Source organism: Hippopotamus amphibius, chromosome 2 (assembly GCF_030028045.1).
Source record: "Hippopotamus amphibius kiboko isolate mHipAmp2 chromosome 2, mHipAmp2.hap2, whole genome shotgun sequence".
NCBI classification, from domain to species: Eukaryota; Metazoa; Chordata; class Mammalia; order Artiodactyla; family Hippopotamidae; genus Hippopotamus; species Hippopotamus amphibius.
The window spans coordinates 84,505,769-84,520,418 of NC_080187.1; the positions used below are offsets into that span (position 1 = coordinate 84,505,769).

The window sequence follows — 14,650 nt, forward strand, 5'->3', positions numbered from 1 at the left end:
CTGATACAAAATTATCTGCAAGATATAGTATTAGAAAATTGTTAGGTGCAGAAAAGTGAAAGAAGTTGTAACATGTTAACATTTATTGAGCACTGTATTGATTTATTTGATTTGTTTGATTTTTTTTTTTTTTTTTTTTTTTTGCCATGTGGCATGCAGGATTTTAGTTCCCTGACCAGGGTTCAAATCTGTGCCCCCTGCATTGGGAGTGCAGAGTCTTAACCACTGGACTGCCAGGGAAGTCCCTATTGAGCACTTTAAAATAGAGTTTCTCATCTAATCTTCATAAAAACCCTCAGAGGCAGGCACTGATCACCATGTTATAGATGACGAAATGGAGAGAAGTTAAATCATTTGTCCAAATTCTAACTATTGCTTGGAAAAATTGATATTTAAACTCCAGTAGCCTGGATTTCAGGGCCCTTGTTTTTAATCAGTATACCACATTTATGTGCAGGGGATATATATAGGTGCCATACTTTTTAAAGGTAGGGTGTGTATGTGTGCCACATGGATTCATAACACCCTGGCAACGGTGGCTGCATCTGGCAGGAGAATTGAGGGCCAATGGATCAAGGGGGGGAAGGGAGAGCTTTTTCCCATTTTACAGAAGTAGTTCTCAGCCTTGGTTGTATATTAAAATCACCTGGAGAACTTCTAAAAATACTTTCCCCAGACTTCCCTGATGGCACAGTGGTTAAGAATTCTTCTGCCAGGGGTGACATGATTGTCTGACCAAGGCCCTCCCTCCGCTGCCAGAGCAGAGCATCTCTGTAATTCTTGCTCAGCCAGGAGTCAAAACTGCTGTGAATGAGCTGTTTGTCCCTCATCCTTCACTTTTCTTAATAGGAGTTTTTGAAGCAGTAATCCTGTCTCTGTGTCACCACCGCATATGGCACAGGAGGAGCAAAAGCTTGCTTAACAGCTTGCATGACACTGACTGTGAGAACTTGATGGAGAAAACACATCTCTCTCCTTTGCCCGAACACTACCCCTTACCCACACCCTCACTTTATTCCAACTTTGCTCAGATGTCATCTCCCAGAGGTGACCAAATCACTCCACCCAAAATCACAGTCCATCTCTATGACCTTATCATTCCTTTACTCTTTACACCTTTACCCTCTCTTCATAGCACCTACTGTCTTGCTCCCCCACTGTAATGTAAACTCTTTTGGGGCACAACTTTGTCTTGTTGCTGCACCTAGAAATGGCCAATACGTGGTAGGCTCTCAATAAATATTTGCTGGAAAAAAAAAGAATTCTTCTGCCAATGCAAAGGACATGAGTTTGATCCCTGGTCTGGGAAGATCCCACACATGCCACAGAGCAACAAAGCTCCTGCGCCACAGCTACTGAGGCTTCACTCTAGAGCCCGCAAGCCACAACTATTGAGCGGGTGTGCCTAGAGCCCGTGCTCTGCAACAAGAGAAGCCACTACAGTGAGAAGCCTGCCACCACAACGAAAAGTAGCCCCTGCTCTACACAACTAGAAAAAGCCCACATGCAGCAATAAGACCCAAAGCAATCAAGAAAAAACAAAACAAAACACTGTTCCCATTTTAGGTCAATTAAGTGAGAAACTCTGGGAGAAAGGCTCTGGCACTGGCATTGTTTTCAAAGCTCTCCAGGTGATACTAATGTAAAGTTGGCATTAGGAACCACATTCTAAACCCTCTTGTACCATTTGAAAAGAAAATTTTTTTTTTTAACAATAGCTAGTGTTACTTTACAAAGAATCTCACAAGGGAGCATTGTGTCTTATGACACAGATCTCAGGAGAACATAGTTTCCTGGTTGACACATTTCTTCATTGTGCTAAAATTTTCTCTCTAAAAGTTGACATGTGAGACTGGTTAATTTAGCAAAGACAAAACATATAGTTTTGGGGATTCCCTAGTGGCCTAGTGGTTAGGATTCCGAGGTTTCACTGCTGTGGTCTGGGTTCAATCCCTGGTGAGGGAACTGAGATCCCGCAAGCTGCGTGATGCAGCCAAAAAAAAAAAAAAGGAAAGAAACAAATCCCACATAGTTATAGTTTTTACCAAAAATCCTTAATAGGTATACTTCAGTTGATAAATTAGCTATGACCCAATATAATCTTTGAGCTTATTATATTTCCTTAAATAAAAATCTTTCCAGCCTCATATGACCTTAATACACTGTAGATTTGTCAGCTGCATCTGTTTCTTGCTGAGTGGCCAACAAAATTATTTAAATATATTTTATTTTTATGTTCCTGACATTTGCATTCCTCCCTCCTTCATCATATCACTTCTGCAGAAAAGCATCTTTGTGATGTCATAGTACAAAAGAGCTGATATTCCATAACTCTGAGAAGTTAGCAATTTACACATAAAACACATTCAGAAATGTTTTAAGTTCATCACTAACAATTCTGTTCTCTGTTTTATTGGCATACAACAGCTAAAGATGGGCTTTCCAGAAAACTCCAGTGAAGGCTTTACTGGGGTAGAGTAGGACACACATCCTGATACCCAAGAGAAGAAAAGTTCAAGCCCAATCGATGATTAATAGGTCATAGGTTAATAAACTGATAAGAGTTGGGATGAGGAGGAGTAACAGTGGCGTGATGCATTTTTGGCTGCATCATGAGTAGGGGAAGGGGAACACTGGCCTGAGGGAGGAGGGGTGGTGCTGAGTATGACAGCTGGCAAGTGGGTGATCAAAGGCCCTAGACCTGTGGGTGGTCCCCCCCACCCCCACAGTAGGTGACTTCTTGAACATTATATTAGCATCCTCCGTCATATTTCTTTCTCCACTTGGAAAAAAAAGTCCTGGGATTCACCACCTCCAGTTCCCATCTTTCTTGAGAAGTGATTGATTGATTGATTGATTGATTGATTGATGTCTTTGTAGCGAAGCTTGCAGGGATCTTAGTTCCCCAGCAGGGACTGAACTCGGCAAGGCAACGAAAGCAGCAAGTCCTAACCACTGGACCACCAGGGAATTCCCAAGAAGTGCTTTAAAATCACTTTTAATTGGTTGTGTATTTCAGAACCTGCACAGCATTGCAGTTTTTATTTAGCCACAGTGAATTACTTAATCCACTTAATATTTGTTCTCATTTTTACACATTAAAAAAGCCCTTCTGTAAAAGGCTCTCATTTGCCTCTCACATGGTCAAGCTGGAAAATGAGAAACCCAGTTACATCCTGAAATTCCTTGCTGCCTCAACAATAGACCTGAAACAATAGCAGGCTAAAACAAAAATAGAATTATGAAAAAAATGCAATGTGAATTTAGCACAGAATACCTATAACCGAGTCATTTTTATGTTACTAGAGCAGCTAGATATTACCTGGCCTTTCCTTTAATTTTCCTTTTGTTTTTTTGGCTGCATCTGGGGCTTGCTGGATCTTAGTTCCCTGACCACCAGGGATTTCCTGCAGTGGAAGCCAGACCTCCAGGGAATTCCCTCCTTTAATTTTCCTCTTGATTTATACTTAATAAATATATTTGGGTATGGTACACCCTTTGTGCCAGGCACTGTTGTAGGCACTTATACATCACCTCATTTAAGCTTTCATTGGAGTGGCTTCCCACTGGTATTCCCCTCCTCCAAACTGCCGTTTTCCTTCTTGTAGCCCATGTTTTGCTTGGCTCCTACTCCTTTTCTGTGTTATTTACTCTGCTGCCATTATTTTTCTCACATTATCACACTCTGTCCTTGGAAAACCTGCTCTTTCTTTCTGTGGCATCTCTTTTCTTTTTGCCGGCCTTTCGTAGATGTTGATCAATGTAAAGAACATTCAGACGAAACACACAAATAGATTTCCTGAAAATATTTTAAACTTCTAATTTAAAGAGCACTAACAATGTATGAGTTTTTGGTGCTTCACATCCTCACCATTTAAAATTTTTTAGCTATTCTGGTAGGTATGTGGCGGTATCTCATTTGGTTTTAGGTTGCATTTCCCCAGTCAATCACTAATGATGTTGTGCATCTTTTCCTGTGCTACTGGCCACTCACCTTCTTTGGTGAAGTGTCCATTCAACTCTTTTGCCCATTTTTTTCTTTCTTTTTTTAAAAATTAATTAATTTATTTATTTATTGGCTGTGTTGGGTGTTTGTTGCTGCGGGCGGTCTTTCTCTAGTTGTGGCGAGTGGGGGCTACTCTTCATTGTGGTGCTTGGTTTTCTCATTGCAGTGGCTTCTCTTGCTGTGGAGCACAGGCTCTAGACGCATGGGCTTCAGTAGTTGCGGCATGTGGGCTCAGTAGTTATGGCACATGGGCTTAGTTGCTCCAAGGGCATGTGGGATCTTCCCAGACCAGGGCTCAAACCCATGTCCCCTGCATTGGCAGGTGGATTCTTAACCACTGGGCCACCAGGGAAGTCCCACCCATTTTTTTCAAAGAGTTGTTTTTTTCTTTTTAATTTTTCAGTTGTAGGAATTCCTTATATACCCTAAATACCAGACCTTTATCTGATGTATATTTTGTTAATATTTTCCCCCAATGTGTGGCTTGCTTCTTCATGTCTTTAATTTTCATGAACACTACTTCATAAATTTTTCTTTCATGGTCATTGCTTTCTGTGTTCAACCTAAGAAACTTTTGCCTGTTCCAAAGTCATGCAGACATTTTCATGTTTTCCTCTAAAAGCTTTATGATTTTAGCTTTTACATTTAGGTTTGTGATCCATCTCAAATTAAGTTTTGTGTATGTTGTGAGCTAAGGGCTAGGATTCATTTTTTTCCATATGAATATTCAGTTATTTCAGCGTAATTTGTTGAAACAACTTTACTCCTTGGATTGCTTTGGTGCCTTTCTTAAAGACCAAAGGCCATATAAGGATGGGTGGCTTGTATTTTTAAGTTATCTTTCTGCTATTGATTTTACATTTTATCATATTGTGATTTGAGGATCTGGCTTATATAATATTGCTTTATTTTTGGACACCATCTTTGGCTTAGTACATTGTCAGGTTTATTAAATGATCCTTCTACGCTTAAAAAATATAAATTTTCTCTAATTTTTGGTTATAGAGTTCTACAATATATCAATCATTTGAGGAAGTGTTTTTTGTTGTGCAGGTTTCATACTCTAAAAAATTTTTTTTTTGCTGGAGTTCTCATTTTTTGAGATATACATTACAATCTTCCAGCTTGGCATGCTTGTGGGATGGCAAGGAGGCCGGTGTGTGGTTCAAATGGTAAAGAGAAGAGTAGGAGTTAAGATCAAAGAAGAAGCGGGGCCAGATTATGGATTAAAGTCTTTGAATTTTATTATAAGTGTGTTGAGTCCTTGAAGGGTTGTGAGAGGATCACATTGATGCTGTGTTGAGAGTAGAGTAGGAGGGTGTGGGGATGGGGTTTCCATAAGGGACTGGTTAAGAGACTGTCGTAGAAGGCCAGGCAAGATAAGCTGACAACTTGGACCAGGGTAGCATGGAAGAAAGAAGTGAAAAGGATCTGGATTCTGGAAATATTCTGAAGATAATGCCAACAGATTTTGTTAATAGTTTAAATGTGGATTGTGAGAACAAAAGAGGATTCAAGGATAACTCCGAGATTTTTGGCCTGAACTGTTGGAAGAATGGAGTTACTGGTTACTAAGGTGGAGCCGGGAGTATGTATATATATATTTTTGCGCTCCCTCTAGGCATAGCCTGTGTCTTCTGTTTCTTTGCCACCTCTCAGTAGTGCCTTCATGAGCAGAATCTCAACAAATATAATAATGTTAATAGCTAATATATACCTAGAACTTATGTGCCAGGCATTTAGTGGTACCACTAAATATAACTTTAATCACTTGATGTACATTTATATTTAATTATTTAATCCTTACAAAAACCTAGGTGATAGATGTTATTGTTATCTCTATTTATACACAAGTCCATTGAGCTCTATAGAAGTTAAATAACTTGTTCAAAGTGTATAACTAGTAAAAAGGAAAACTGGAATTCTCTTTTTTCCTTTTTGTAAGTTTTCTCCAAATGTAGCACCTTACTTTTTGTTTAAAAACCATTGTTTTGATTTTTGAACATGTGATATAATCACATAGTTTACAATGGAAAGAGCAAGTTTCTCTTTTGACCTTTTTCTCAGCCATCCACTTCCCCTCCCACAGGCAATCTTAATAGTTTCTTAAACATTCTTCCAGAGACATTTTATTTCATAAACAAATAGATATAAAGTAGGAAGTATTTTCCTTTTTTTTAATTTTTTTCCCAAAGGATACATACTTTATACACTGCTCTGTACCTTATTTTTCCACTTGGGTAACTTCCTACACAGTTATTACCATAATTTATTTAATTAGTCTCCTATTGGTGGACACCTAGTATATTTATAGTCATTTGTTGGTATAAACAGTGCTGAAATGAGTTGCCATGTTCATATGCCATTTGCAGAGGGAAAGACTGGCATTATAACTGAGGTCTGCCTGACTTTAAAACTACTTCTACATCCATCTGCCTCCCCATGTCACTGACTGATTTGAGAAGATGATTCTCGTTAAGTCCTCTCAATTTTATGAGACTACTTTAGGCCGTTGCCCCCCCGAGAGACTCTTGGCTCCCAGCCCCAGGTATAGCCACTCTTAACCTCTTAAGTCCATAAACACTCAGTCTCCTCAGGGGATCTTCGCTAAGAACCTCATCCATACTCATATGGCCCTGATGACAGAGTCTAGAAAAAGAGAATAATAAACTCAGAGCACTCGAGACATTTTTTCTTTGCTTGTTGGTGTAAGGTAAAAGTACTTTGGGAAGTAACCCAGAGGGTAAAAGTGTCTAGGGCAAATGGGAAGCTTTTCTAAAGTGAGAGGATGATCTGACTCTTGCAAAGACATTGCACACCAGTATCTTGAGCAGTATATCACCACATCCCGCATGACACATCATTTTTGCCTTGCACAACTTTTCATTGTGCGTGGGGCAAACTGTGTTCTAGATTCAAGTCATTTCCTGTTGAATTTTACATCCACTTTGTGCTGCTGGAAGGTTTACTGGTAGTATGATAAGATGAATGAAAAGCTTAGCAACTCTATCTAGCTCTGAACTTTGGCCTAGTTTGTGTTGCAACAAAACATATTCCTCTGTGAACTTTCACCTAGATATGTGATTCCCTGAAATTAGTAATGGTATTACAGTGAGCCTCATAATTCTTTTTAACATATTGATATTTGAGATCTCTAAATACATCATAAATATTAGCACACACATTTAAAGTTAAGACCACTCTTCTATCTCAGCCATAGAAAACAGCACTTGCCTATCTTTTTCATCCTGTGGTAATAGTGATAGTTCTTATTGAACCCTTACTACATGCTAGGTATTATTGTCAGCCCTTTAGGGTTACTCATAAGAGGTGGGTTCTATTATCATCTCCATTTTATAAGCAAAGAAACTGAAGCACAGAGAGGTTATATAATTTGCTTAAGGTAATACTGGGTAGCTATTTAATAGGGAAACTGGGATTTAGACCTCCTGCAGTCTGGCTTTGGAGCCCATATGTTAACTACTATGCCATGAACTTGTTAGGACACAAAGCCCCCCATCTATCTTACTGCTACTGCCATTTCCTACCTGCCCTTGTCTTTCTGTCCTACTTATCACCACCCCTACCCTCCACCATCTTAGCCAAACACTGGCAAACACTTAGCCTACAAGGCCTGCGCGTGCCCAGCTTCAAGACTGAAGAAAGAGCCCAGAGTCAGCAACAGAGACATCAGTGGTTTAACGGATGGGGGAGTTTATATGTCTGAAGCAGGGTCCTGGAGCAACACCCCACCATGTGCAGCGCGCGGCAGGCAGGACATGGTGGCAGTCTTTGCTGGAGATGAGGGATGGGGAACTAGTAGGTACAGAGGAACTGACTTCAGGTGGACTCATTAGTTCCCAGGGAACCCAGAAGAGGGGTATGCCCACCCCTTTGATAAGCTAACACTAGCTGAGGCCTGGGGCAAGTACGTGTGAGTCATGTGAGTAGGGTGTAGGTGAAGAAGCAGGCACTTGTCAGGCAGGGGATGTACAGAGAGCAAGAGAACAGCCGTCTTGAGTGGCCTGACCATGCACTCCACCCCTACCTAACCTGCACGACCCTTACAATCTTGGCCTGCCCCTCTTCTGTGATATCCCTCGGGTCAGGTATGTAGGGGGGCACTGCAACCAGATACCACAAATACAATTCATACAGCAGCAGCCAGAATATCAAGAGTAAGATACTTTGCGTGTTCGAAACAGTCATTTGCTAGGATATGGGTACCTTTTGGAGCTTATCGAGTCAATGGCAAGGGAGTCAACAGCAGCAGTGCCCTGTCCAGTTATAAGGAAGGTAAGGCCACCCCTGGTTTTCACAAACCCAGATCCACCCCAATGGGGAGTGGGAGGCCCAGCTTTAAAAGAAACATTCCGGTGGCCTAGCCCCCAGACAGACTGTGCTAGTCACTGTACAGATCTGTCACCCCATGTAATGCTGAGTGCCATTAGGGGTGGACCCATTAGGTCTTTCCAAACAAAAAACAGTCAATCCCGCTCGTTGGACTTGTGTATCCAGAAGCCAGCCTATTCCATTCCACACAGCATAGTCCAGGGGGAGCTTGTGGGCAGTCAGTTGTACAGTAACGTTTACCAACAGGAGTCCTTCAGATGTCCTGGCATGTGGGACAGGACGATGGTGAGAGTCTTTTGTCCCCATGGTCAGCAGTCCTCACAGAGTCACAGTAGCCGGGTCAATCTTTGCTGGAAATCCAGAGAAGGACGACAAAGGCATCTGGCTGTAGAGCCGGCAGCGAGACTCATTTTGCAGTGAGGTCCGTGTTGCTGCTCAGTCCTTGAATAGATTTCCTCCCGGAGGCTAGAGAGGGAATGTAAAACATATAACAGGCACAGCACAGGGAGGATTATGGCAATTAAGCAAAATACAAGCAGTAACCACATTCTGAGATAATACCACACCAGCCTGTGATTTTTTTGTCCTGGTCTGCAATACATTTCATAAAACTTGAGTTTTCAGTAATATAGGAACATGCCCAAAATCATGTATACAATGGCCACCTAGTTTTACCTTGGATGTCTGAACCACAGCTACTCCATTTTGACTTTCAAATCCATCCCCTTCCTCAGTGGCCAAAGCAGATGTATAACGCATGTCTGAAAGGCCACAATACAGGCTGCTCTGATCAGTAAAATTTAAGTTAAACCATGTATAAGTCTTCTGCCTCCCCCTACCTTAATATGTGCAGATTTTCCCATGATTTCCCCTTTTGACTGCAAATCTTTCAATAGAAAGCATTGATGGTCAAAATATCCATCCGTCGATGCTGGGGTGCTGGCTCCTCTCCCAGGTTCAGATCATGTCCCTCCATGCTAGGCCTCCTTTATATTTGCCTAGTCTTTCACGTTGGGGGAAAACTAACCAGATATCGTGAACAGGCTCACAGGTATGTTAATGGGGAAACACTTTATAGGCCATACATTTTATCACTTATACCCCATTGTCACATAAGTACTGTACATGTGCTTTTAGCAGCAGACTTAAAGCAAGCAGTGTCACACTTCATGAGCAGTTATACTCTGTGACAATTCCACTAGATAATTTTCTTTCCATCAAGAACATCAGGGCAAAAGTATGGCTAACATAATAACTTTCATAAATACAGACCTCAATGAACAAAACTAGAATTTAACATCCACTGAAACATAATATTGTTCTCTCTAAAATTACCCTCATCTCCACCAAACACAGCCAAATCAAGGCTAATTTGTTTGCAAAACAAGTCTGGTCAACTGACCATATTGGCTCCTCCAAACTGGCTGAAGTAGAACTCCTCAGAAGGAGTCTCAGACTAATTCCCAACAGGCTTCTCGAGGCCGGGAAAGTCAAGCCCAAGGCCTGCCATCAGGCTCCGTCTCAGCGGATTTCTCAGTCCCCAAAATACTGAGATTCCTGCACACGTCAGGAGACAGTCCTTCCATTCACCTGATTAGGCTGCTCAGAACCCAAGAGTCCCCAGTTTCTGGAGGGACCAGGCAGAGAGAAAAGAAAAATGTTTTAATTTTACCCTCAGGTGTAGTTTACCAAATTGCTATAAATCATAACCAACTTGAGCGGAAGGGCTTCCCTCTATCTGGAAAACACAGATAAAAACCAGTAACATTCCAGACAAAACCCATAAAAATTATAACCAGTTTGCTCAGCAACCAATCCTTTTGTTATCCTCTTATGAAACCATCAGGTTTTCCGTAAGGATTCCTTAATTTCTTACCCTGTTTAGCAGTATAATCTGACATTTATCAGACACCTGTGGTTGTCAAAAGGCCCTTCCTATGAATCTTCTTGAAGATGAAGCACTTTTGCAAAAGCATCAGAACACAACAAGCACTGTCTATAAATGACAAAAGACTTAGACACGATTAAGCACCTGATTACAATGTAATCGATAAAGAAATTTGGTTACAATAACTTGAATTATGACTGATTATACTCTTAACCCTTAAAAACCTTAATCTCTGGCAAAAACCAAGAGGCTAGTAATTGTGCATTTCCTGATTGGAAACTTAATGCTTTAGTCTTCCTCTTCTAAGAAGGCAAGGGTAGGTAAACTTAGACCCCCCCGCGCCCAGCAATTAATGTTCCAATGTTTCATATTATTTGAATTGACCCAGATAGTCAATGAAGTCTTTTCATTTAACTTTGTTTAGTTTCAAGTTACCAAAATATGGAGAGACTATTTTATTTTGTTTTATTTTTTGGAGAGACTATTTTAGATAGACATTTCCCAAACAATTTATTTCTATAGAGTTTACCTAAAAGCTCTTTTCTAGGTCCAAGATGGCAGACTATTGACTTCTTCTAGACCTTGAGCCTCAGGATACACTCATTGTAAAACATCAGCAAGCTAAATGACACACCCACAGGTGCCATGACACTTCCAAGACCAACAATAAAAGGTCAAAAAGTGGACAGTGGCCCAATTCCTGGAAATCCCCACCCCTTCCCCAAAATAGCTGGAATCCTCCTCCCACTCATTAGGCTATGAAATTACCCACCCCTATAAAAACTGGAAACCTCCCACCCTCTTGCCTCTCTTGCCTTCTGAGATGGCCCACACTCTGTCTGTGGAGTGTGTTTCCCTCTAAATAAATCCGCTTCTTACTTATCACTTTGTCTCTCACTGGATTCTTTCTGCGATGAGACATTAAGAACCTGAGCTTCATTAAGTCCAGAGACTAGGTGTGTGATCTCAATTAAAAGACCATGGGTTCCAGTGGCAGGGCAAAAATAAAGACGCAGATGTAGAGAACGGACTTGACACAAGGAGGGGAAGGGGAAGCTAGGATGATGTGGGAGAGTAGCACGGACATATACACACTACCAAATGTAAAAGAGATAGCTAGTAGGAAGCTGCTGCATAGGGAGATCAACTCGATGCTTGGTGATGACCTAGAGGGGTGGGGTAGGGAGGGTGGGAGACAGGCTCAAGAGGGAGGGGATATGGGCGCATATGTATAAATACAGCGGATTCACTTTGTTGTACAGCGGAAACTGGCACAACATTATAAAGCAATTATACTCCAATAAAGATCTGAAGGAAAAAAAAAAGATCATGGGTTCAAGTCCCAATCTGAGTTCCAGGGTTCCAGGAATAGACCAGCTTTAGACCAAAGGACACTCGTTTTCCCATCCCTGGCTTCCTAGAGATTTCAAATCTCTTCAGGGTTTCCATGGAAGCAAGCAAAACTAGCTCTTCTTTTCAAAATAGCTATCCTTCCTGAAAATTTCTTGAATCCTCCATTGATACCTTGCCAATCCATCATCCACACTGCTGCCAGAAACCAGATAATCCTGGTGTAAACTCCTCTCAAGGACTCCCCAACATCACTTAGAGAATAAAGTTTAAACTCCTGAGCTCATCACACAAAACCTTAATGATCCAGTCTCTGCCTCTCTGGCTGCCACTCCCTCACATATGCCCTGCATTTCATTCATTTCCACAACTGCAGTGGTTCACTTTTGTTCTAGCTCAGCCCCTTAGCATGCTTTTCAAGCATCTCCCAGATTCATATCCTCATCTCCCACCATCTTCCAACATACTTTCTGTCTCAGCCTCTCTAGACTAAGCTTTCCCAAGTATATCATGCACTTCACTGATGTGGTTCCCTTCACCATCACTTGTTCTTGAAAATCCTGCTCCAATGCAATATTCTTTATGAGAATCCTTGCAACCACCTCCCACCCTACTCCTAGTTTGAATGAGCTACTCCTTCACCTGTGTCCTCAGGGCATGATTCTCTGTTAGATCACACTGTATCTTCAATGTAGTGCATTTATTTGTTTACACTCTTTTCTCCTCCAATAGGTTGTAGGCTCCTTGAGATTGGTAATTGACACTGTATCTATTTCATTTCTGTATTCCTTTGCAGGTTCTACTAAAGTACCTGGCACATATATAGTGTTCACTAGAAATGCTCTGAATGGTCTATTTCTTATGAATAAAAGGAATGCCTGGCAACATTGCTAAACCATTTGCTGATAGGTAAGTCAAAGTAAAATTTTAATAAATGAAGTGATATTATTCAGGTGTGGCTATAAGTTTCTAGAATGGCACCATCCAGTATGGTAACCATAGCCACTTTCAGCTATTTAAATTTAATTAAAAATAAATAAAATGTAAACATCTATTCCTTAGTCACATTATCCATATTTCAAGGGCTCAACAGCCTCATGTGCCTTCTGGCCACTGTATGGTTAGCACTGATTATAGGACATTTATATCACTGCAGAAAGTTCTGTTGCATAGCATTGACCTAGAAAATCAACCCTAGCCACTTGATAAATTACATTACATATATTCAAGGGAAGACAACTGAGCCATTGAAAATAGGAAATCATAGCAACCTAAATGTCCATCAACAGCTGAATGGATAAAGAAGATGTGATACATATATACAATGGAATAGTACTCAGCCATTAAAAGGAATGAAACTGAGATATTTGTAGTGAGGTGGATGGACCTAGAGTCTGTCATACAGAGTGAAGTAAGTCCGAAAGAGAAAAACAAATATCGTATAGTAATGCATATATGCAGAATATAGAAAAATGGTACAGATCAACTAGTTTGCAAGGCAGAAATAGAGACACAGATGTAAAGAGCAAACATACGGACACCAAGTGGGGAAAGCAGGGTGGGGTTGGGGTGGGATGAACTGGGAGATTGGGACTGCCATATACACATTACTAATAAGAAAAAAATATCAAATTGTACACGTTAGATTAAAAAAAAGCAAAAAAAAGAAGAATAGAAGGGAGACTTTCACTAAATTCTCTTTTGTAAGTTTCGAATATCCTATTACATGTATGTATTACCTATTCAAAAAAAAATAAAAGACAAACAGAGCTCTCAAAGTCTAATAGCCTGCCTTTTTTCAAAATAAGTGTAAAATTGCACAACTTGCTGTACACAGCTCATAGTTAGCAAAGTCAATGTCCAGCTTCATGAAGTGGGGCTGGACCAGTCCAACAGCAACCAGCTGGCTCTGTCTGAGGACATTTTTAGCTATGAGTCAAAGGACTGCATTTTCCATTCCTGCTTTCCAGACAGAGCTGAGCTCAGGAAGTAACTAGGTCAAGTAGCCCAGAAGACGGAGGGGTTCAGAGGCAGACTGGAGGTATGGTGGATCCCACTGCTGCAGGCTTGCATTAAATGAGGCAGACAGGGAGTGAAGAATTACACCTCATAAGTAGGTGCTGGGAAAACTGGACAGCTACATGTAAAATCATGAAATTAGACTTCCTAACACCATGCACAAAAATAAACTCAAAATGGATGAGACCTGAATGTAAGGCTGTACACTATAAAACTCTTAGAGGAAAACAGGCAGAGCACTCTTTGACATAAATCACAGCAGGGTAATTTTTGACCCACCTCCTAGAGTAATGAAAATAAAAACAAAAATAAACAAATGGGACCTAATTAAACTCAAAAGCTTATACACAGCAAAGGAAACCATAAACAATATGAAAAATCAACCCTCAGAATGGGAGAAAGTATTTGCCAATGAAGCAACTGACAAGGGATTAATCTCCAAAATGTACAAATAGCCTATGCAGCTCAATATCAAAAAAACAAACAACTCAATCAAAAAATGGGCACAAGACCTGAATAGACATTTCTCAAAGGAGACATACAGATGGCTAACACAACACAGGAAAAGATGCTCAACATCACTATTAGAGAAATGCAAATCAGAACTGCAATGAGGCATCACCTCACACTGGTCAGAATGACCATCATCAAAAAATCTGCAAACAATAAATGCTGGAAAGGGTGTGAAAAAGAGGGAACCCTCTTGCACTGTTGATGGGAATGTAAATTGATACAGCCACTATGGAGAACAGTATGGAAGTTCCTTAAAAAACTAAAAATAGAGCTACCATATGACCCAGCAATCCTGCTACTGGGCATATACCCAGAGAACACCATAATTCAAAAAGATACATGCACCCCAGTGTTCATTGCAGCACTATTTACAATAGTCAGGACATGGAAGCAACCCAAATGTCCATCAACAGAAGAATGGATAAAGAAGATGTGGTACATATATACAATGGAATATTAGCCATAAAAAGGAATGAAATTGTGCAATTTGCAGAGACATGGATGGACCTAGAGACTGGCAT

General features: G+C 40.7%; 1 protein-coding gene across 3 annotated transcripts in view; it reads left to right on the plus strand.

Annotated features, from left to right (window-relative positions):
- PLIN2 (perilipin 2) overlaps positions 1-14,650 on the plus strand; it is an 80,093-nt gene that overhangs the window by 42,828 nt on the left and 22,615 nt on the right. The window contains exon 3 of one of the 3 annotated variants that reach the window (XM_057724928.1): positions 12,394-12,506. The exons of the other annotated variants lie outside the window; for them this stretch is intronic. The gene's annotated coding sequence lies outside the window, so the exon portion shown is untranslated. The remainder of the gene's footprint in view (positions 1-12,393; positions 12,507-14,650) is intronic. 3 annotated transcript variants of the gene reach the window in all.